Source organism: Schistocerca piceifrons, chromosome 2, assembly GCF_021461385.2.
Source record: "Schistocerca piceifrons isolate TAMUIC-IGC-003096 chromosome 2, iqSchPice1.1, whole genome shotgun sequence".
NCBI lineage: Eukaryota > Metazoa > Arthropoda > Insecta > Orthoptera > Acrididae > Schistocerca > Schistocerca piceifrons.
The window spans coordinates 314,406,444-314,428,464 of NC_060139.1; the positions used below are offsets into that span (position 1 = coordinate 314,406,444).

The window sequence follows — 22,021 nt, forward strand, 5'->3', positions numbered from 1 at the left end:
CGTTTTCTGATTGCCTGTTTCCGGGACCTTACAATTGCAAGTTCAACTGATTAAAGTGTGTGAAAACATCCACGAGATAAGCCTAATTTATCAGACACTTTTCACCTAGGAACAACTCAATCTCTCTTCTGAGCTCGAATAACAACATGTCACCTTTCGACAGCCAAGGAACTTCTGTGTGAAAGAGAAGGGTGTCGCAGTCCATTTCAGTGCAGTTTTTTAAAAAGGTGTGTACTTAACGCGCTGCTTTTGAAAACATTTACCACTATATGTCAAACTACATTATATTATTAAGGCGTTCAGGAGGAGTCTCGGAAGCTAACACTGGACGATAAATGATAAAATGTGTTGTTAATACCGAAAGATTCTTCTGTTTTATTAATGTCGCCAGACCGGAGAGTGACCCTAAATTAGCTGCAGCGCCATCTATAGAGAAATCGACGAGTGTTTCCAACATAACGTTATATTTTCGAAAATATTCCGCTATTTTTTCATAATGTCACATTACCATTTGACGTCGTTTCCAGTCTCCGTGAAATCAATTACTCTTCCATGATGATGTTATCGTCGTCTAAAAAGCAAACAAACACGAGTAACTCATCACAATTAGAAATGTGTCGATTCATCGCACTGAAAAACGAAGCGTGGCGACATACAACAAGCTATGACCATGTTGTTCGACAGAGATATTTCCAAACTTCTTCGACAGCTTCGATCAAACAATGTTTCACGAGTGTTTCTCCTGTTGTATGAAGATTTTTTGATTATGCTACCAATTTTGATGTCTCAGAGGATGCTACTAATGTTTTCTCTAAAGATGCAAATCTTGTACGAGTGGCCCGCGTTTCAGTTTTTTCACATTCTCTTATTTTCCTTCAAAGATTTCAGGTTGTTGACCAGAGAAATTAGGATGGACAGTTTCTAAGTGGCGTTTTATTTTCGTTGGCTTCAAGGAAACGTTCGCGAGAATGGTTGCACATATGCTGAAGAGCCAAAGAATCTGGTACAGCTGCCTAATGTCGTGTAGGCCCCCCGCAAGCACGCAGAAGTGGCGTGTACTCGACTAATGTCTGAAGTAGTGCTGAGGGGACCTGAGACCATGAATCCTGCAGGGCTGTCCGTAAATCCGTAAGAGCACGACGCGGTGGAGATCTCTTCTGGACAGAACGTTGCAAAGCATTCCAGACGTGCTCAATAATGTCCATGTCTGGTGAGTCTGGTGGCCAGTGGAAGTGTTTAAACTCACAAGTCCTGCTGAAATTGCCCAAGTCCGTCGGAATGCAAAATGGACATGAATGGATGCAAGTGATCAGACGGGATGCTTACGTACGTGTCGCCTGTCAATGTCGTATCTAGACGTATCAGGGGCCCATATCACTCCAACTGTACACGCCCCATACCATTACAGAGCCTCCACCAGCTTGAAGAGTCCCCTGCTGACATGCAGTGTCCATGGATTAATGAGGTTGTCTCCGTACCCGTATACGTCCATCCATTCGATACAATTTGAAACGAGACTCGTCCGACCAGGCAACATGTTTCCAGTCATCAACAGTCCAATGTTGGTGATGACAGGCCCAGGCGAGGCGTAAAGCTTTGTGTCGTGCAGTCGTCAAGGATATGCGAGTGGGCCTTCGGCTCCGAAAGCCCATATCAATTATGTTTCATTTAATGGTTCGCACGCTGACACTTGTTGATGGCCCAGCGTCGAAACCTGCAGCAGTTTGCGGAAAGGTTGCACTTCTGTCATGTTCAACGATTCTCTTCAGTCGTCGTTGGTCCCGTTCTTGCAGGTCTTTTTCGGGTTGCAGTGTTCAAACTCACTTAAATCTTGATAACCTGCCGTTGTAGCAGCAGTAATCGATCTAACAACTGCGCCAGACAGTTGTTGTCTTATATAGGCGTTGATGACCGCAGGGCCGTATTCTGCCTGTTTGCATATCTCTGTATTTGAATATGCATGCCTATAATAGTTTATTTGGTGCTTCAGTGTACAACGCACTGTGGTTTTATTTCCCCATTACTTTTCCATCGAAGTAAATGCGAATTTAATGTATTGTCGTATTTTCTCTTAGACACTATTTTCTAAAAAAATAGGAGAAATTCTATTGAGCATAATAATAAGCAAAAACGTAAAAATAATGTACTTTTCATAATAAAATAAATGAGTAATATAATAATAAACTGGTGTGGGGTTCGTCAATCCAATCTGGCGCGTCCTCAGCTAGCGGATAGGGGAATGTCGGACACATATGCAGGGTAGCTGGGAAATAAAACCACAATGACAACGACAATGCATGCTGACTTGGAGCAAGCGGCAGTATGGACATCGTCTGTTCACCAAGAGGTGCGGTTCTGAACATGCTCCAGGAACTCGCAATCCCTCGTTCTAAACCACTAGCAAAAGCTATAAAACTGATGACTTGCAAGTGCGATTCGTACTAGTAAAGACATTACTCCAGGTGGACGTTCCATCCATGCCAAAGTGGTAAACAACCATTCGGATTCTGGGGAGCTAAGACTTACGGCAGAGAGCACTGATCAATTTCCACAAAAAGCACACACTTACAGTGGAACTTCCAAGATTTAGACACACTTTCGAGTAGGAGAACTGCTCAATCTCACAAGGTAACTCACGAAGCAGAAAATCCAAATTCTGCCCCTACAAGAAACACACTTCACAGATTCAGAAACAATAGACTACAGTAATTACAGAATATTCAAAAGTGGAAGAAGAAAATTGGCAAAGGAGGAGCACTATTTAGAATGGTCTTTATTGTAGCCAAAAACATTTTGTATTCAGTAAAAGATGTGAAAGCCATTCACGACAGACTTCGAGAAAGAAACAATTATTACACTTTTATTACCGTACATGCACCAACAAATTGTAAAAATAAAAATTGCTTGAAAAAACAGAAAGAATCTGCGAAGAAATTGAAAAAGAGAAGGGCAGAATTTCAAGAGATGAGAAAATTTAACTGGATGATTTGAATGTACAAATTGGCAGAGAACGCAAATACAAGAGGAAAAGGGGAGCCATAGTGGAATCAAGAATGTGAGAGCGCACCAGCAGTAAGAATAAATGCATTTCAGAATTACAACTGTAACAAATCGGAAGAAATTTCTCGAAGTTTGCATACAAACATCCAAGATTTTAAGACAAAATAAACGAAAATACAGGGTGTTACAAAAAGGTACGGCAAACTTTCAGGAAACATTCCTCACACACAAATAAAGAAAAGATGTTATGTGGACATGTGTCCGGAAACGCTTAATTTCCATGTTAGAGCTCATTTTAGTTTCGTCAGTATGTACTGTACTTCCTCCATTCACCGCCAGTTGGCCCAATTGAAGGAAGGTAATGTTAACTTCGGTGCTTGTGTTGACATGCGACTCATTGCTCTACAGTACTAGCATCAAGCACATCAGTACGTAGCATCAACAGGTTAGTATTACGAACGTGGTTTTGCAGTCAGTGCAATGTTTACAAATGCGGAGTTGGCAGATCCCCATTTGATGTATGGATTAACACGGGGCAATAGCCGTGGCGCGGTACGTTTATATCGAGACAGATTTCCAGAACGAAGGTGTCCCGACAGGAAGACGTTCGAAGCAATTGATCGGCGTCTTAGGGAGCACGGAAAATTCCAGCCTATGACTCGCGACTGGGGAAGACCTAGAACGACGAGGACACCTGCAATGGACGAGGCAATTCTTCGTGCAGTTGACGATAACCCTAATGTCAGCGTCAGAGAAGTTGCTGCTGTACAAGGTAACGTTGACCACGTCATTGTATGGAGAGTGCTACGGGAGAACCAGATGTTCCCGTACCACGTACAGCGTGTGCAGGCACTATCAGCAGCTGATTGGCCTCCACGGGTACACTTCTGCTAATGGTTCATCCAACAATGTGTCAATCCTCATTTCAGTGCAAATGTTCTCTTTACGGATGAGGCTTCATTCCAAAGTGATCAAATTGTAAATATTCACAATCAACATGTGTGGGCTGACTAGAATCCGCACGCAATTGTGCAATCACGTCATCAACACAGATTTTCTGTGAACGTTTGGGCAGGCATTGTTGGTGATGTCTTGATTGGACCCCATGTTCTCCCACCTACGCTCAATGGAGCACGTTATCATGATTTCATACGGGATACTCTACCTGTGCTGCTAGAACATGTGCCTTTACAAGTACGACACAACGTGTGGTTCATGCACGATGGAGCTCCTGCACATTTCAGTCGAAGTGTTCGTACGCTTCTCAACAACAGATTCGGTGACCGATGGATTGGGAGAGGCGGACCAATTCCATGACCTCCACGCTCTCCTGACCTCAACCCTCTTGACTTTCATTTATGGGGGCATTTGAAAGCTCTTGTCCACGCAAGCCCGGTAACAACTGTAGAGCCTCTTCGTGTTCGTATTGTGGACGGCTGTGATACAATACGCCATTCTCCAGGGCTGCATCAGCGCATCAGGGATTCCATGCGACGGAGGGTGGATGCATGTATCCTCGCTAACGGAGGACATTTTGAACATTTCCTGTAACAAAGTGTTTGAAGTCACGCTGGTACGTTCTGTTGCTGTGTGTTTCCATTCCATGATTAATGTGATTTGAAGAGAAGTAATAAAATGAGCTCTAACATGGAAAGTAAGCGTTTCCGGACACATGTCCACATAACATATTTTCTTTCTTTGTGTGTGAGGAATGTTTCCTGAAAGTTTGGCTGTACCTTTCTGTAACACCCTGTATGTCAATGGTCAACTAGGGTCAATTAAAGACAGCTTCAAAAATTACAACACACACAATTTCTACAAGACTTATGCGACCAAACAAAGGGTACTCGCCACAGAACACCTGCTTTCGAAACCAATACGGTAAATTGGCCTTGACAAAGGAAATGGGCAAGCACTAGCTCAAGAATGGCTCCAAGCACTATGGGACTTAACATCTGAGGTCATCAGTCCCCTAGACTTAGAACTACTTAAACGTAACTAACCTAAGGACATCACACATATCCATTCCCGAGGCAGGATTCGAACCTGCGACCGTAGCAACAGCGCTGTTCCGGACTGAAGCGCCTAGAACAGCACGGCCACAACGGCCGGCCAAGAACTAGCCACATATCTTTCACAGCTTTTAAACTGTCCTGTCCCGAAAATACATCCAGAGCCACAACAAAAAGTTTGTCACCATCAACACAAGAAGAAATTTATTCACATAGCAAAAAACTTAAATACAACAAAGAATCAGGGGAGGACGGAATTTGACCACAAAAGCCACTAGAGCCCAAATTAGCAGAACATCAAGCAGAATTCAGACCGGACAGGTCACGCCCAGAACAAATTTTTAACGTGAAAACCATACTCAAAATGCGAGCCCTTAGACAAAAACCTACATTTGTAGATTTGAAATAGGCGTACGACTCGGCACACAGATTCTCACTATTTCAGATTTTAGAAAGGAGAGTAGATTCCAGAACATGAGAACTCATGAAACAAACATTAACTGGCACGATATGTAAAGTAAAATTTATGAGGGGATTCTCAGAACCCTTTGACACTGAAACAGGTGTGAGGCAAGGCGATAGACTCTGCTCTCTTCTGTTCAGCGTCGTCCTATACAATGTTATGGAAGAATGGCAGAAATAACAAACGTTGGCTTCGGAAGTCGATCCTACTAGCCTCTCCCAAAAGCAACCCCTACATAAAAAAACCTCGCGTTTGCGGACGATCTGGCGATTCTTACAGAGGACGAAGAGACTGCCGCTGAACAGCTCGAGACACTTGAAGAAGGTGCAGAAAAAGTAGGGTTACAAACCTCATTCGAGAAAACTGACTTCTTATATTCAAAGACAGAATTCGCGAGCCTGAAAACAAAATAGGGTAAAATTATCAGGGTCACGTACTTTAAATACCTTGGAGAACCGACAGGCCTTGAAAAAATCCTCATAGCAAAATCTCCTCCAAAAAGTCAAAGAAAGCGTTATGATTAGTCCAAAACCACTACAACAAAACATTCATGTCCAGAAAGACAAAAATAAGACGAATGAAATCTTTTGATCAGGTCAACAGACTACCAGAAAAGCAGTTCATAAAAAGGATCATAGACAATGTAACATCACTTAAGAACTCAATACCTTGGCTGAACGATATTCGTAACGATCCCAAAAAGGCTAACATAAGACCAACTGACATTTTAGAAAGAGACACCTTCAGACACAAAGTAAGCAAATGGGAAGTTTCACCAGAGCAACCAAAACAAAACCAGTACAGACCAAAGTGGTCGGAAGATCGTAAACAAGCCTCTTCGGAATGAATGAAAGCCTAATGAAACAACAGGAAGAACTTAAGCAAAAGTGGACTGAGTTATTTGCTTATTGGGATAATTCGCTAATACTAATAATAACAATAATAATAATAAAGAAATAAATATACTTTTGCTATCTTTATTTTTAGTTATACATGGCTATGTAATGTGGTATCCTACTTAGACAGTGCCTAACTGTTGTGAACTTTTTGTAATACACACGTACGTAGGTGTACTTACGCTTATATTCCCTGTTTTAATACCTAGTTTTGGCTGAAAGAGTTTTACTTCGAAAAATGTGTACTTACCTCCTTTACAAATGTTCAAATGTGTGTGAAATCTTATGGGACTTAACTGCTAAGGTCATCAGCCCCTAAGCTCACACACTACTTAACCTAAATTATCCTAAGGACAAACACACACACCCATGCCCGAGGGAGGACTCGAACCTCCGGTGGGACCAGTCGCACAGTCCACGACTGCAGCGCCTAGACCGCTCGGCTAATCCCTCGCGACTTACCTCCTTTACATTCATCACATACAAATACTGGTAAGAATATCGAGGACTAACTAAATAGCTAAGCAGAATAACTGACTGCTGCCTTGATGTAATGTCGCTCATTTGCTCTCGCCCCGACGACCTATGCTCGCCCGTTATCACTGGGCGTGTATCGTTGCCTCGCCCGCACAACAACGGATTCATAATTTAAAATGACCATATTTAAGCTCTTTCGGACCGCTTGTTATAGCCGAAGGCTACCCTCCTTCCTACCTAGCCTGAAAAAGATGGTAAATGCTCAACACCCCTGATCTGTTGATCGAAGAGCGAAAACACATACGCGTCCCAACGAATCGACTTCCACGTTTAGTACACGCTAGCAGAGAGGACTACGCGAAGTAGTCACCAAGTTTTAAACATCGTTGTTGTTGTTGTTGTGGTCTTCAGTCCTGAGACTAGTTTGATGCAGCTCTCCATGCTACTCTATCCTGTGCAAGGTTCTTCGTCTCCCAGTACCTACTGCAATCTTTATCCTTCTGAATATTTTTAGCGTATTCATCTCTTGGTCCCCCTCTACGATTTTTACCCTCCACGCTGCCCTCCAATACTAAATTGGTGATCCCTTGATGCCTCAGAACATGTCCTACCAACCTATCCCTTCTTCTAGTCAAGTTGTGCCACAAATTTCTCTTCTCCCCAATCCTATTCAATACCTCCTCATTAGTTATGTGATCTACCCACTTAATCTTCAGCATTCTTCTGTAGCACCACATTTCGAAAGCTTCTATTCTCTTCTTGTCCAAACTAGTTATCGTCCATGTTTCACTTCCATACATGGCTATGCTCCATACAAATACTTTCAGAAACGACTTCCTGACACTTAAATCAATACTCGATGTTAACAAATTTCTCTTCTTCAGAAACGCTTTCCTTGCCATTGCCAGTCTACATTTTATATCCTCTCTACTTCGACCATCATCAGTTATTTTGCTCCCTAAATAGCAAAACTCCCTTACTATTTTAAGTGTCTCATTTCCTAATCTAATTCCCTCAGCATCACCCGACTTAATGCGACTACATTCCATTATCCTTGTTTTGCTTATGTTGATGTTCATCTTATACCCTCCTTTCATGACACTGTCCATTCCGTTCAACTGGTCTTCCAAGTCCTTTGCTGTCTCTGACAGAATTACAATGTCATCGGCGAACCTCAAAGTTTTTATTTCTTCTCCATGGATTTTAATACCTACTCCGAATTTTTCTCTTGTTTCCTTCACTGCTTGCTCAATATACAGATTGAATAACATCGGGGATAGGCTACAACCCTGTCTCACTCCCTTCCCAACCACTGCTTCCCTTTCGTGCCCCTCGACTCTTATAACTGCAATCTGGTTTCTGTACAAATTGTAAATAGCCTTTCACTCCCTGTATTTTACACCTGCTACCTTCAGAATTTGAAAGAGAGTGTTCCAGTGAATATTGTCAAAAGCTTTCTCTAAGTCTACAAATGCTAGAAACGTAGGTTTGCCTTTCCTTAATCTAGCTTCTAAGATAAGTCGTAGGGTCAGTATTGCCTCACGTGTTCCAATATTTCTACGGAAACCAAACAAATCTTCCCCGAGGTCAGCTTCTATCAGTTTTTCCATTCGTCTGTAGAAAATACGGGTTAGTATTTTGCATCCGTGACTTATTAAACTGATTGTTCGGTAATTTTCACTTCTGTCAGCACCTGCCTTCTTTGGGATCGGAATCATTATATTCTTCATGAAGTCTGAGGGTATTTCGCCTGTCTCATACATCTTGCTCACCAGATGGTAGAGTTTTGTCAGGACTGGCTCTCCCAAGGCCGTCAGTTGTTCTAATGGAATGTTGTCTACTCCCGGGGCCTTGTTTCGACTCAGGTCTTTCAGTGCTCTGTCAAACTCTTCACGCAGTATCGTATCTCCCATTTCATCTTCATCTACATCCTCTTCCATTTCCATAATATTGTCCTCAAGTACATTGCCCTTGTATGGTCCCTCTATATACTCCTTCCACATTTCTGCTTTCCCTTCTTTGCTTAGAACTGCGTTTCCATCTGAGCTCTTAATATTCATACCAGTGGCTCTCTTTTCTCCAAAGGCCTCTTTAATTTTCCTGTAGGCAGTATCTATCTTACCCCTTGTGAGATAACCCTTTACGTCCTTACATTTGTCCTCTAGCCATCCCTGCTTAGCCATTTTGCACTTCCTGTCGATCTCGTTTTTGAGACGTTTGTATTCCTTTTTGCCTGCTTCATTTACTGTATTTTCTCTTTTCATCAATTAAATTCAGCACTTCTTCTGTTACCCAAGGATTTCTACTAGACCTCGTCTTTTTACCTACTAGGTCCTCTGCTACCTTCACTACTTCATCTCTCAAAGATACCCATTCTTCTTCTACTGTATTTCTTTCCCCCATTCCCGTCAATTGTTCCCTTATGCTGTCCCTGAAACTCTGTACAACCTCTGGTTCTTTCAGTTTATCCAGGTCCAATCTCCTTAAATTCCCACCTTTTTGCAGTTTCTTCAGTTTTAATCTACAGTTCATAACGAATAGATTGTGATCTGAGTCCACATCTGCCCCTGGAAATGTCTTACAATTTAAAACCTGGTTCCTAAATCTCTGTCTTACCATTATGTAATCTGTCTGAAACCTGTCAGTATCTCCAGGCTTCTTCCGTGTATACAACCTTCTTTTATGATTCTTGAATCAAGTGTTAGCTATGAGTAAGTTGTGCTCTGTGCAAAATTCTATCAGGCGGCTTCCTGTTTCATTTCTTAACCCCAATCTATATTCACCTATTACGTTTCCGTCTCTCCCTTTTCCTGCTACCGAATTCCAGTCACCCATGACTATTAAATTTTCATGTCCCTTCACTACCTGAATAATTTCTTTTATTTCATCATACATTTCTTCAATTTCTTCGTCATCTGCAGAGATAGTTGGCATATAAACTTGTACTACCGTAGTAGGCGTGGGCTTCGTGTCTATCTTGGCCACAATAATGCGTTCACTATGCTGTTTGTAGTAGCTTACCCGCGCTCCTATTTTGTTATTCATTATTAAACAGACTCCTGCATTACCCCTATTTGATTTTGTATTTATAACCCTGTATTCACCTGACCAGAAGTCTTGTTCCTCCTGCCACCGAACTTCACTAATTCCCACTATATCTAATTTTAACCTATCCATTTCTCTTTTTAAATTTTCTAACCCTCCTGCCCGATTAAGGGATCTGACATTCCACGCTCCGATCCGTAGAACGCCAGTTTTCTTTCTCCTGATAACGACGTCGTCTTGAGTAGTCCCCGCCCGGAGATCCGAATGGGGGACTATTTTACCTCCGAAATATTTTACCCAAGAGGACGTCATCATCATTTAATCATACAGTAAAGCTGCATGCCCTCGGGAAAAATTACGGCCGTAGTTTCCCCTTGCTTTCAGCCGTTCGCAGTACCAGCACAGCAAGGCTGTTTTGGTTAGTGTTCAAGGCCAGATCAGTCAATCATCCAGACTGTTGCCCCTGCAACTACTGAAAAGGCTGCTGCCCCTCTTCAGGAACCACACGTTTGTCTGGCTTCTCAACAGATACCCCTCCGTTGTGGTTGCACCTACGGTACGGCTATCTGTATCGCTGAGGCACGCAAGCCTCCCCACCAACGGCAAGATCCATGGTTCTTGGTGGGGGTTAAACATCATCTCGAAAAAATAAAGTTACGGAAATAATTTTTTTATAATTTGAAGATGTATGTCTGCAGTCCGGCTACACGTTGAAATCCCCTCGCCAAGTTACGGTAGCGTGCCGCTAGACGAGACAAAAAAAGTAACGCACTCAATTCATGAGGTGGATGTGGGCTGTGGCATATTGTTTGAGCTCCTGTAGCGGCTAGCTGCTGCGGTGATGTATAGTAGCGAAGGGATTTCAGTCAACTTTTTCAATGGGCTGCACCATTTTGTTTTGGTCATGGGTGAAATTTGAGCCCAATTAGACAGGGACTTAATCAGAGAGTTTGCATTAACTGAATTTTCCCTCAGTGTTTGGCAGAACATGATAACAAAACGAATAGAGAAAATTTCCTAATGTACTGCAAAATTATAGAACCGGTGTTCGTTGTCTTAATAGCCCCTTAGAAGGTCAGTAACATTGCCTAATAATACTGTGCAATATTACTGAGATTCTCCTTAGACTGCTCATTCATGTTGTGCAATAATATTCGGGTTCGGAAATCTGGACGACAAAGAGGCCGCTACCGTGATAATTGCAGGCAGAAAAAACGATGGATGAAAAATTGCTTCAATGAGCGCCGAAGGTTACTCACGAAAGCTTGCTGAGAGAACTAAGGCTGAACGAAAACAAATTGTACCAACTTCTTGTGTACCGATGGTCCAAATAAATTACTGGAAATACAATGGCGTCCCCACACATAAGCACTTACCCACCCCCTTCCTGGAGGATAAATTTCTTCGGACGCTCATATCCCCATCATAAAAATACAGAATAATACAATGGGAGATTCTGTTTCGCCAAGTCAGTGCCTTCTTGTTGGCAATTCTTTCGAAGATTTGAAATTTACAAGTGCAGTTTCACCGTCCACTATTTGAGACAGAGTAATGGAAACTTGTCATGTAATAATACGCGAACTAAATAATTATATTCGTGCAGTAATACATATACAGAGATAAATATCTATATATGCTTTCATTTATAATTCTGCATTAATTAATGTTTTCAAAAACATCTAACTTCGTGGCCATTGCATATATTTTCCGAGCAACAATTCATCATTCTTATCAGTTCTCCTTTTGTACTCATCTGCCCTAACATCCCACTATGTTCGTAAAGATTTCGATTCATCTAACAACAATTCCCTTTTGGTTTGTTTTGTACTCATTTTCCACAGAACATCAACAACAACAAATCTAACCTAACCTAACCTCCTTGGCCTATGTTCTGTGAGCACGTGAGAGACTCTCAAAGGTGTTGTCAGTACTGTCCACAGACGGTACAATATTTCCGGGCAGCGCAGTATATTTCAAAAGTTTTTGATGTTCTCAATATTATTGCGCAACCTCTCAATCTCTCCCTGTACGTTCAGTATTACAGTCGATCAGGGAACATTGTGCAATTCTACAGAGGGGCCCAGAAAAATGTAGACACTCTTTGATAGTTAATGCCTTTGTAACAAAACGACAAATCGTCGCAATTTTGCGCTGCAGCTTAGTCTATTGTTTTCTCAACAGATTTTAATACGCGTTCTCCAGCAGATGAGAGTGTAGCAATGAATGAAATAAGATTGTCGTTTGAGCAACGCAAGGTTATATTGAAGTGGTAGTGGAAGTACGAAAAAATGATGGAGGTATAACGGTAAGGGCATAGTGTGTGCGGAACCCTGCCACCAACAAGTACAACAATTTATAGTATTCGGGTAAACTGGAAGCCGACGGTACTGTTCAAAATGGTTCAAATGGCTCTGAGCACTACGGGACTTAATTTCTGAGGTCATCAGTCCCCTAGAACTTAGAACTACTTAAACCTAACTAACCTAATGGACATCACACACAATCCATGCCCGAGGCAGGATTCGAACCTGCGACCGTAGCGGTCACGCGGTTCCAGATTGTATCGCCTAGAACCGCACGGCCACTCCGGCCGGCCCGACGGTACTGATGAGGAGGATATTAGTGTTTAACGTACCGTCGACAACAAGGTCATTAGAGACGGAGCACAAGCTCGGATTAGGGAAGGATGGGGAAGGAAGGCGTTCGTGCCCTTTCAAAGGACCCATCCCGGCATTTGCCTGTACCCGACGGTACTGTTCAGGATAAACACAAGGAGAGGTCTCTCCGACTTATTACATCAAGTCCAGCTTTCAGCGCTGCTGTGTTGCAACATTTTACTAAGTCATCTCAAAAATATGTGAAGCAGGGTGCCTGTGAAAACGGTGTAAGTCGATCAAGCACTCGACGGAATCCGAAGGCTGCAAAGTGGAAACTATGCATTTCAAGATCGCTGCGTGCTATGAACGAAGACGATGGGGATCGAAGGATGGAATACTGCAAGTGGTTTGAAGGCATGGTTCGTGAGGATGAACGGTTTGCAAGGATGTTTATTTGATAGGACGAGGCGCAATTCAAACTGAACGGTACTGCAAACCGCCACAACTGGATGTACTGGGATTTGAAAATCCTCACGTCCACGTGGACAAACATGTCAATCTACCGGGTGTTAATGTGTGGTATGGTCTGCCATTGCGCAGTTTGACGGGTACATACTTCTTTGAAGGTACTGTAACTGGTGAGGTGTATCTTCATATGCTGCAAACATCGATTTTACTTGCCATTCGAGATATGTGTGGAAATGCAAGATTTTACCTACAACAAGATGGCGCTCCGCCTCACAACGACAGAGATGTCAGAGCCTACCTGGATGAAAATCTTCCTGAACGATGGTTAGGTCCAAGAGGAGCTGTTGGGTATCCACCACGGTCTCCAGACATTACACTCCTGACTTCTAGCTATGGGGGACATGGAAAAACGTAGTTTATCAACAGAAGTTACGAGAAACCATCAAGCAAGGAGTCCTGTGCTGCTATCACACCGGGAATACCGGTAGCCGTAGTTCGATCAACAGTTCAGCGGCATCGACTTTATTTGTTTGCTAATTAGGATCCCTTTGAACACAAAGCAACCTTCCCCCTGTGCAAGAACTGTAACGGTATGTCATTTTGTTCCAGTAATACTGACTGTCAAAGGGTGTCTACATTTTTTGGCCGCCTCTGTATTTACCGTCTAGTGGGAGCTTTAGGCCATCGTCATTTGACAACTGAACGTCGCAAACACAGATAAAATGATGTGTGACTTACCATTATTTATTATTATAATGATAAAAGTTTTCGGCCCTTTCACCGTACAACCATCTTCTTCGCACACATTTACCTAAAGTACACACTCAGAATATCAACATTAATTAAGATGATGAACAAGTTCTATATTCATAGTGAGTATATAGATTCCAGTTTTACGTCAGTAATGGAATAATTATTGCTAACATGTTATAAACACTGTAATCATAATATTTCATTCATTGAGCTTACATTTTTTTCTGTGAATTTATGTAGGTACTTTTCTTATTGTGCTTAATGTGAACATGCGCTTTTATATGTGTTACTTTTGTGTAGGTATTTTATCACTGTGTCGTAGGTGGCAACTACTGATGTTCCCAAAAGAATGTTACTGACACAGGGAGAGGTATATTTTCCCGAAAGAGATTCTTCAGTGGGTCTTCTTGGTGAATCCTTGACAGGGGCAAGAAATAGGAGTTGGTTCACATCAGCAACTGCTTTATTTCCGCGCTGACAATAAGGTGTCTCACAATGACCGAGGCGGTACAAATGGCTTGGAAAATTCCTATGGTTTAATCTCGTCCTTATTAATCCGGAGACGCATCTTCTGCTGTAGTCTGTTTTCTGGAGCCGAGGTTTCAAAGGGATTTTATCTTGAACTGCTGCATAGTAAAGTACGCTATGCACATAGTTACAAACGAACTTTTGGTAGTGACTGATTCTACGTCCGTTTTAAATTCATTATGCACAAGAAACAGGAGCGCTCTTAAAATCATTATACCACCAATATAACAGAATAATGCATTCATTGTAATAGAAAAGGAAAACTCGTAGAGATGACTTGGGTGAAAGCATACTGCGAAGTCAGAAACAACGAAAAAGTGAACTTGCAAAGAAAACAATAACAATATGGACGTATTTATTAAACGTAAAATTGCCACACACAACATTTTATAACATTGTGGAATGCAACATTAATACGTTTGGCAAGATGCCAGGAATTCATCAGGGCAATGAAAGGGCAGATATTATTTACACAGAAGATACGAAAGATGCAAAAATTGTACACACAGGAAAGGAATTTTTTGTGTCACGCAGAAATGGTTACATTAACTAAAAAAGGAAACATGAAGTTTTTTAAGTGGAGATAAGCTACATGGACTGGTGATGATAAATATAAAGTTGAATTCACTTCTTCAATCTAATATTTGTAATGAAAACTTATTTAACAGAGAGGAAACAGAAAATTGAGTTTGGTCACTTAGTATTAATCGAAGTATTCTGTGTCATAAGTTTGTTGATTTCCAGTATTTTCTGAACAGAATAAAATTTCACATTGTACACGATATGTGTGGTTTTCTGTTAATATCCCCCTTGTCTCACGTTCAGATAACCTAATTACCACGGCTCTTTCTCACTCATCGACATATACCGTACTTTTCCACTGTGAGTGCATGTGATTTTATTCCCAGCACACTGTGATAAGAATTGCGAACAGTTTGCATTTTACATTTGTACTAAACAGGGCAATATTTCATACTGAAGACAGGATAACTCTCAAATTCGCATTTACCTCGCAAACCGCTCTTTTGCAAGTTGCATGTTAAGCATTCTCCAGTCCTACGGGTTTGCCGCTACTCTTTTCAGAGCTGCATATGATGCATTTGTCTTGATGTTGTCAGTTAACTGGCATCCGATAGTCCTACTCGTATTCCCAGTCACCATCCCTTCAAGTGCATCGTTTACTGTGCAGTCTCTTCTCATCCAACGTCCTGACCTACACTGATGGAAAAAAATCGCGGCACTAAACGAAACTTTGGTAGGCGTCGAAAGATTATGTCTATTCCAGTTTCTCTCCAATCGCATAAGAATGGCGCTAGTAGCTCCATTTTGAAGATACAAATCAGCTTTGTTTTAAATACGTGCTGTAACGATTGTGAGCGTTAGTCACCTTTGAGACGACGTGGTGAGTTGATGTTAGTCAAGAATGCGCATGAGGTCGTGTAACAGAGCTATGAGAAATTGGATGTTCTATCTGCGACACTGTGGAAAGAATTGGCAGAAATGAAATGTAGACATTGTACATGGCTGCTGGCAGCGGTGGTCACGAGAATGGATTGTTGCAAGAAGACCGGGCTTCAGATGCCCAAGTGGCATTACCGAGAGGGAAAACCATGGTGTTCGGTGTATGGCTCTAGCAGATGTTATTGCATCTGCAGCAGCAATTTGAACAGTAGTTGGCACCACAGTGAGACAATAAACTGTTACAAATCGATTACTACAAGGATAACTCTGAGCCAGCCGCTCTGTAGCGTGCATTCCACTGATCCCAAATCACCACCATTTGCGAGTTCAGTGGTGTCAAGCGAGAGCTCATTTGAGGCAAGGGTGGAGGTCTGTTGAGTTTACTGATGAAAGCTGATTCTGCCTTGATGCTAGTGATGGCCGTGAATTGGTCACCAAGAGAACCTGCAACCAACCTGTCTGTGTGCTAGACACACTGGACTACACCTGGAAAATGTTCAGATGGGTGTGAATTCCTAAGGGACTAAACTTCTGAGGTCACGGTCCCTAGACTTACACACTACTTAAAATAACTTATACTAAGAACAACACACACACACCCATGCCCGAGGGAGGACTCGAACCTCCGGCGGGAGGGGCTGTGCAATACTACACCTGGAGTTATGGTCTGGGGTGCGATTTCATATGACAGCAGGAGCACTCTTGTGGTTACCCACGCACCCCGACTGCAAATGTGTACGTCATTCTAGTGATTCGACCTGTTTAGCCGCCATTGATGAACGGCATTCCAGGAGGTGTTTTCCAACAGGATAACGCTCGCCCACGTACCCACATACCGTTGTTATAATCCAACATGCTCTACCGAGTGTCGACATGTTGGCTAGGCCTGCTCAATCATCAGAGCTGCCTCCAATCAAGCACATATGGGACATCATGGGACGACAGCTGCAGCGCCATCCACAACCAGCATTAATCGTCCCCGTATTGACCGACCAAGTGCAATAGGCATGGAACTCCAACCCACAAACTAATATCCGGCACCTGTACAACACAGTGCATGCACGTCTGCATGCTTTCATTCGACGTTCTGGCGGTTATACCGTTATTAATGTACCAGCATTTCGCATTTGGAAAGGCTTGGCTCAAATGGCTCTTAGTACTATGGGACTTAACATCTTAGGTCATCTGCGGTTCTAGGCGCTACAGTCTGGAGCCGAGCAACCGCTACGGTCGCAGGTTCGAATCCTGCCTCGGCCATGGATGTGTGTGATGTCCTTAGGTTACTTAGGTTTAATTAGTTCTAAGTTCTAGGGGACTGATGACCTCAGAAGTTAAGTCCCATAGTGCTCAGAGCCATTTGAACCATTGAACCAATCTTAGGTCATCAGTCCCGTAGAACTTACAACTACTTAAACCTAACTAGCCTAAGGATATCACACACATCCATGCCCGAAGCAGGATTCGAACGTGCGACCATAGCGGTCGCGCGGTTCCAGACTGAAGCGCCTAGAACCGCTCGGCCATAGCGGCCGGCATTGACTTGCTCAGTTTGTGAAACTTTTTCTCTTGAATAAATCATCCAATTTTTCTAAAATTGTCTGTATGTGTAGATCACACCTACCGATTTCCATTTGGATAAGTCCTTAGCGATGCGTCGCTTTTTCGCCTTAGTGGACTTTTAAGCTTTCATACAGAAGACATTTTGTGTCCACCTATACTGGAGATTAAGTATTAAACACTGAATTTAACATAATAACGGGCATTTAACAGCTGTTTCGTATGCTTAAGATCAAATAATAATATCTGGCGGTGGGTATTCCTAACTGAGAAAAGGTCATGAGCTTACCTTAATAGCTGCTGAGTACAACTTTAAAGTCTCGATCAAAAACTGTAATGTCATAGAATTTAGAGGAATAGAAGTGAATACTGAAATCAAAATTAACAACATCCATTTACACAAGTGGCACATACTAAGAACTATGACTATTCCTTTTCTGTTACATGGAAGTTAAGATACGGAGTCCTACGAAAAAGAAGAGAAGAAAGAAAGGAAAAGGGGATACGAACTTTTCGAGAAAAAAGTCAGGGAACACAAGCAGAGGGGAAAAGTAATGTAGACATAAAGACAGAATTACAAATACAAAGTACATAAGTTCACATTCAAGAGTGTAGAACAGAGCCAATGAATCATGTAGACAGAATGGGTCACACCCAGATTCCCAAAACGATAAACGCAAGTCAATCAAAGTTCTAAAGACCATTGGTACGTTAAGGGTAAGAAATGGAAAGAGCAAAATCTTCAATAAATAGTAGGAGCCATAACAAGTTACAAAGCCCACTACATGTCAAAAGAAGAAGAAGGAGTTGGAAGAGACTAATCTTTGATGGTAGGCTGGAAATAATAATTTACGGGTGTACAAAGGTTTACTTCACTGACTGATACAGTATCTAAACATTAGACCAGTACTATAGAATTGGTTCCTCTAGTCTCCACTGTTTCGTTTTCATAATAGATGCTGTGCTCTATCCCAGAGCTTTTTCAACGAATATATGTCATCCGTTCGCCTTCAAATAGTAATCCGGTATTTGTAGCGATTTAGTAAATCACAGAAATCCTACATCCAGATGGGCGGACGCGCATTTGAACTCTACTGTCTCGAATACTAGTCTAGTCCGCTAAGTATTGCACGCTTTTCAAGAAGTAAAACCAGTCTAACGGCATTTCAAGGAAAATGCAGATGTAGATAACAAATAATTACATGTATTAATGCCACCATACACTACTTTAATTTAAATATTTAGGACGTAATATTAATTATATCTAGGACAAACGTAAATAGATAAAGATGTGTGTGGAAGACAAAGTCCTGATTCTAGTCATGTGGCACTGCGGAAATAAAATTTGTATTCGGTATTTGCAGAGTATCAAGACTGTCCTGGCACACATACACTATGTGATTAAAAGTATCCGGACACCCCCGAAAACATACGTTTTTCATATTAGGTGCATTGTGCTGCCACCTGCTGCCAGGTACTCCATATCAGCGACCTCAGTAGTCATTAGACACCGTGAGAGAGCAGAATGGGGCGCACCGCGGAACTCACGGACTTCCAACGTGGTCAGGTGATTGGGCGTCACTCGTGTCATACGTCTGTACGCGAGATTTCCACACTCCTCAACATCCTTTGAACCACTGTTTTCGATGTGATGGTGAACTGGAAACGTGAAGGGACACGTTCAGCACAAAAGCGTACAGGCCGACCTAGTCTGTTGACTGACAGACCTCCGACAGTTGAAGAGGGTCGTAATGTGTGATAGGCAGACGTCTATCCATACCATCATACAGGATCCACTGCAAGTACTATGACAGTTAGGCGGGAGGTGAGAAAACGGATTTCATAGTCGAGCGGCTGCTCTTAAACCACACATGACGCCGGTAAACACCAAACGACGCCTCGCTTGGTGTAAGAAGCGTAAACATTGGACGATTGAACAGTGGAAAAACGTTGTGTAGAGTGACGAATCACGGTACACAATGTGGCGCTTCGATGGCAGGGTGTGGGTATGGCGAAAGCCCGGTGAAAGTCATCTGCCAGCGTGTGTAGTGCCAACAGTAAAATTCGGAGGCGGTGGTGTTATGGTGTGGTCGTGTTTTTCATGGAGGGGCTTGCACCCCTTGTTGTTTTGCGTGGCACTATCGCAGCACAGGCCTACATTGATGTTTTAAGCACCTTCTTGCTTCCCGCTATTGATGAGCAATTCGGGGATGGCAATTGCATCTTTCAACACGATTAAGCACCTGTTCATAATGCCGGCCTGTGGCGGAGTGGTTACACGACAGTAACATCCCTGTAATGAACTGGCCTGCACAGAGTCCTGACCTGAATCCCATAGAACCCCTTTGGGATGTTTTGGAACGCCCACTTCGTGGCAGGCCTCACCGACCGACATCGTTGCCTCTCCTCGGTGTAGCACTCCGTGAAGAATGGGCTGCCATTCCCAAGAAACCTTCCAGCACCTGACTGAACGTATGCCTGCGAGAGTGGAAGCTGTCATCAATGCTAAGGGTGGGCCAACACCATACTGAATTCCAGCATTACCGATGGAGGGCGCCACGAACTTGTTAGTCATTTTCAGCCAGGTGTCCGGATACTTTTTATCACATAGTGTACACAGGATTCGCAAGATGTTTCTATTCACCTGAGGCGAATGGGATCGTTCCATAAGTAAGGCCATATTAATATCGTCCTCCATTCTTGTCCAACCCTGTCTAACGCTCCGTATAAGTGACACTGAAATCGTTTGTAATTTTTCTGAAAAGAGGACTAACATGAAGTCATTTAAAATACATAATGGCTGTTGATAAGAATAGAAATTTTCATTGCAACTCGTATAAGAACAGCCAGTCCGCACTGCAAATATAAATTATGCTCTTGACAAAACAAAAAAACGTATCCTATGACTACTGGATCGAAGATTTGGAATTGGAATCAGCCAGGTGCATTCAATAAGCACCACACTTTTTTCCCATGCAGTTTCGGCTGAAAAAATGCAGAATTCGTTGTGGAACGTCGTGGAATATTCCTGCCTAATGCCCTATTGTTTCGTGAAGGTCCGTGAAGTGTCGGCGCTACACGTAGCTTTCAAAACGGCACATGTAACGGAGGTGCGTTCCAAGTAGGGATTACAATTGAGTTTCCTTTGGTGGAAAACCAGAATATCGCAGATATTCATGTACGGATGCAGAATGTCTAGGGAGACCTGGCAGTGAAAAAAAGCACCGTGAGTCGCTGGAGAAGGCCTCTGTCATCACTGCAACAAGGTCACGGAAACTTGTCCCATCTCCTGCGTCCCGGTCGGCCGCACACAGCTGTGACTCCTGCAGTGTTGGAACGTGTGGACACTCTCATTCGAGGTGATCGACCAACCACAATCAAACACCTCGATCCACAACTGGACGTCTCTGTTGGTAGTGCTGACACTGCATACTGGACGTCTCTATCGGCAGTGCTGCCACATTCGTCCACTAGCTGGGGTACTCAGAAGTGTGTGCCTGCTGGTTTCCTCGCCGCCTAGCAGAAGACCACGAAGAACAACGGCGGACCATCTGTGCCAAATTGCTTGCGCGTTACAAGGCTGATCGTGACAACTTCTGTCGAACATCGTCACAGGAGGTGATGAAAGATGGGTTCATACTTCTAACGGGAAACAGAACGGTAATCCATGGAGTGGCTCCACACCATCCCTCGTTCGAAGAAAAAGTTCAAAGCCGCACCCTCATCCGGTAAAGTCATTGTAACGATCTTCCGGAACTCTGAAGGGTTTATTTTGTTTTATGTCTTCGATCACGGTGCAACGATCAACTCAGAAATGTATTCTGCTACCCTCAGGAAATTGAAGAAACAACATCAGCGTGTTCGTTGCTACAAAAATACGAATTACCTTCTCCTTCTCCATGACAACGCCAACGGCCTTGCCACCCGCAGTGGTAACACCGGTTCCCGTCAGATCACCGAAGTTAAGCGCTGTCGGGCTGGGCTAGCACTTGGATGGGTGACCACCGGTCTGCCGAGCGCTGTTGGCAAGCGGGGTGCACTCAGCCCTTGTGAGGCAAACTGAGGAGCTACTTGATTGATAAATAGCGGCTCCGGCTCGGAAACTGACATACGGGCGGGAGAGTGGTGTGCTGACCACATGCCCCTCCATATCCGCATCCAGTGACGCCTGTGGGCTGAGGATGACACGACGGCCGGTCGGTACCTTTGTGAACTCATGGCCTGTTCGGAAGGAGTTTTTCTCTACGACAACACAAGGTCTCACAGAAGTCTGCGTACCCAGCAGGACCTCGTACAGCTTCACTGGACTGTTCTTCCTCATCCAAGCTACGTCTCGGATCTCGCACCTTCCAACTTCCATCTGTTTGGTCCTATGAAGGAGGCACTCCGCAGGAAGCAGTATGAGGCTGATGGAGAGGTTATTGATGCAACAAGACGTTGGCTTTGACGTCGACCACTAGAGTGGTACCACGCGGGCATACAGGCACTTCCAGTAATGTGGCGGAAGGCAGTCATATTGACTGGAGATTTCGTAGAAAAATAGGGTTTTGCAGCCATAAGAGTGGGGAATGGCATGGTGTATTGGAATCCTGAGTAAAACCAATCTGCTTTCAGAAAATAAATGTATCGCATTACTTACTGAACGCCCCTTGTACAAATACCTTTGTAATACAGTTTGCAGAGATATGAAACACAACGCTCGCATAGGCTAACAAGGATACCACACGGCAAAGAGATTTTTAGACTTATAGTGCTGAAGTTCAG

At 43.1% G+C, this 22,021-nt stretch overlaps 1 pseudogene; it reads left to right on the forward strand.

Moving 5' to 3' along the window:
* The first annotated feature begins 21,164 nt into the window (after nucleotides 1-21,164).
* Nucleotides 21,165-21,285, forward strand: LOC124778939 (annotated as a pseudogene).
* Nucleotides 21,286-22,021: the final 736 nt, after the last annotated feature.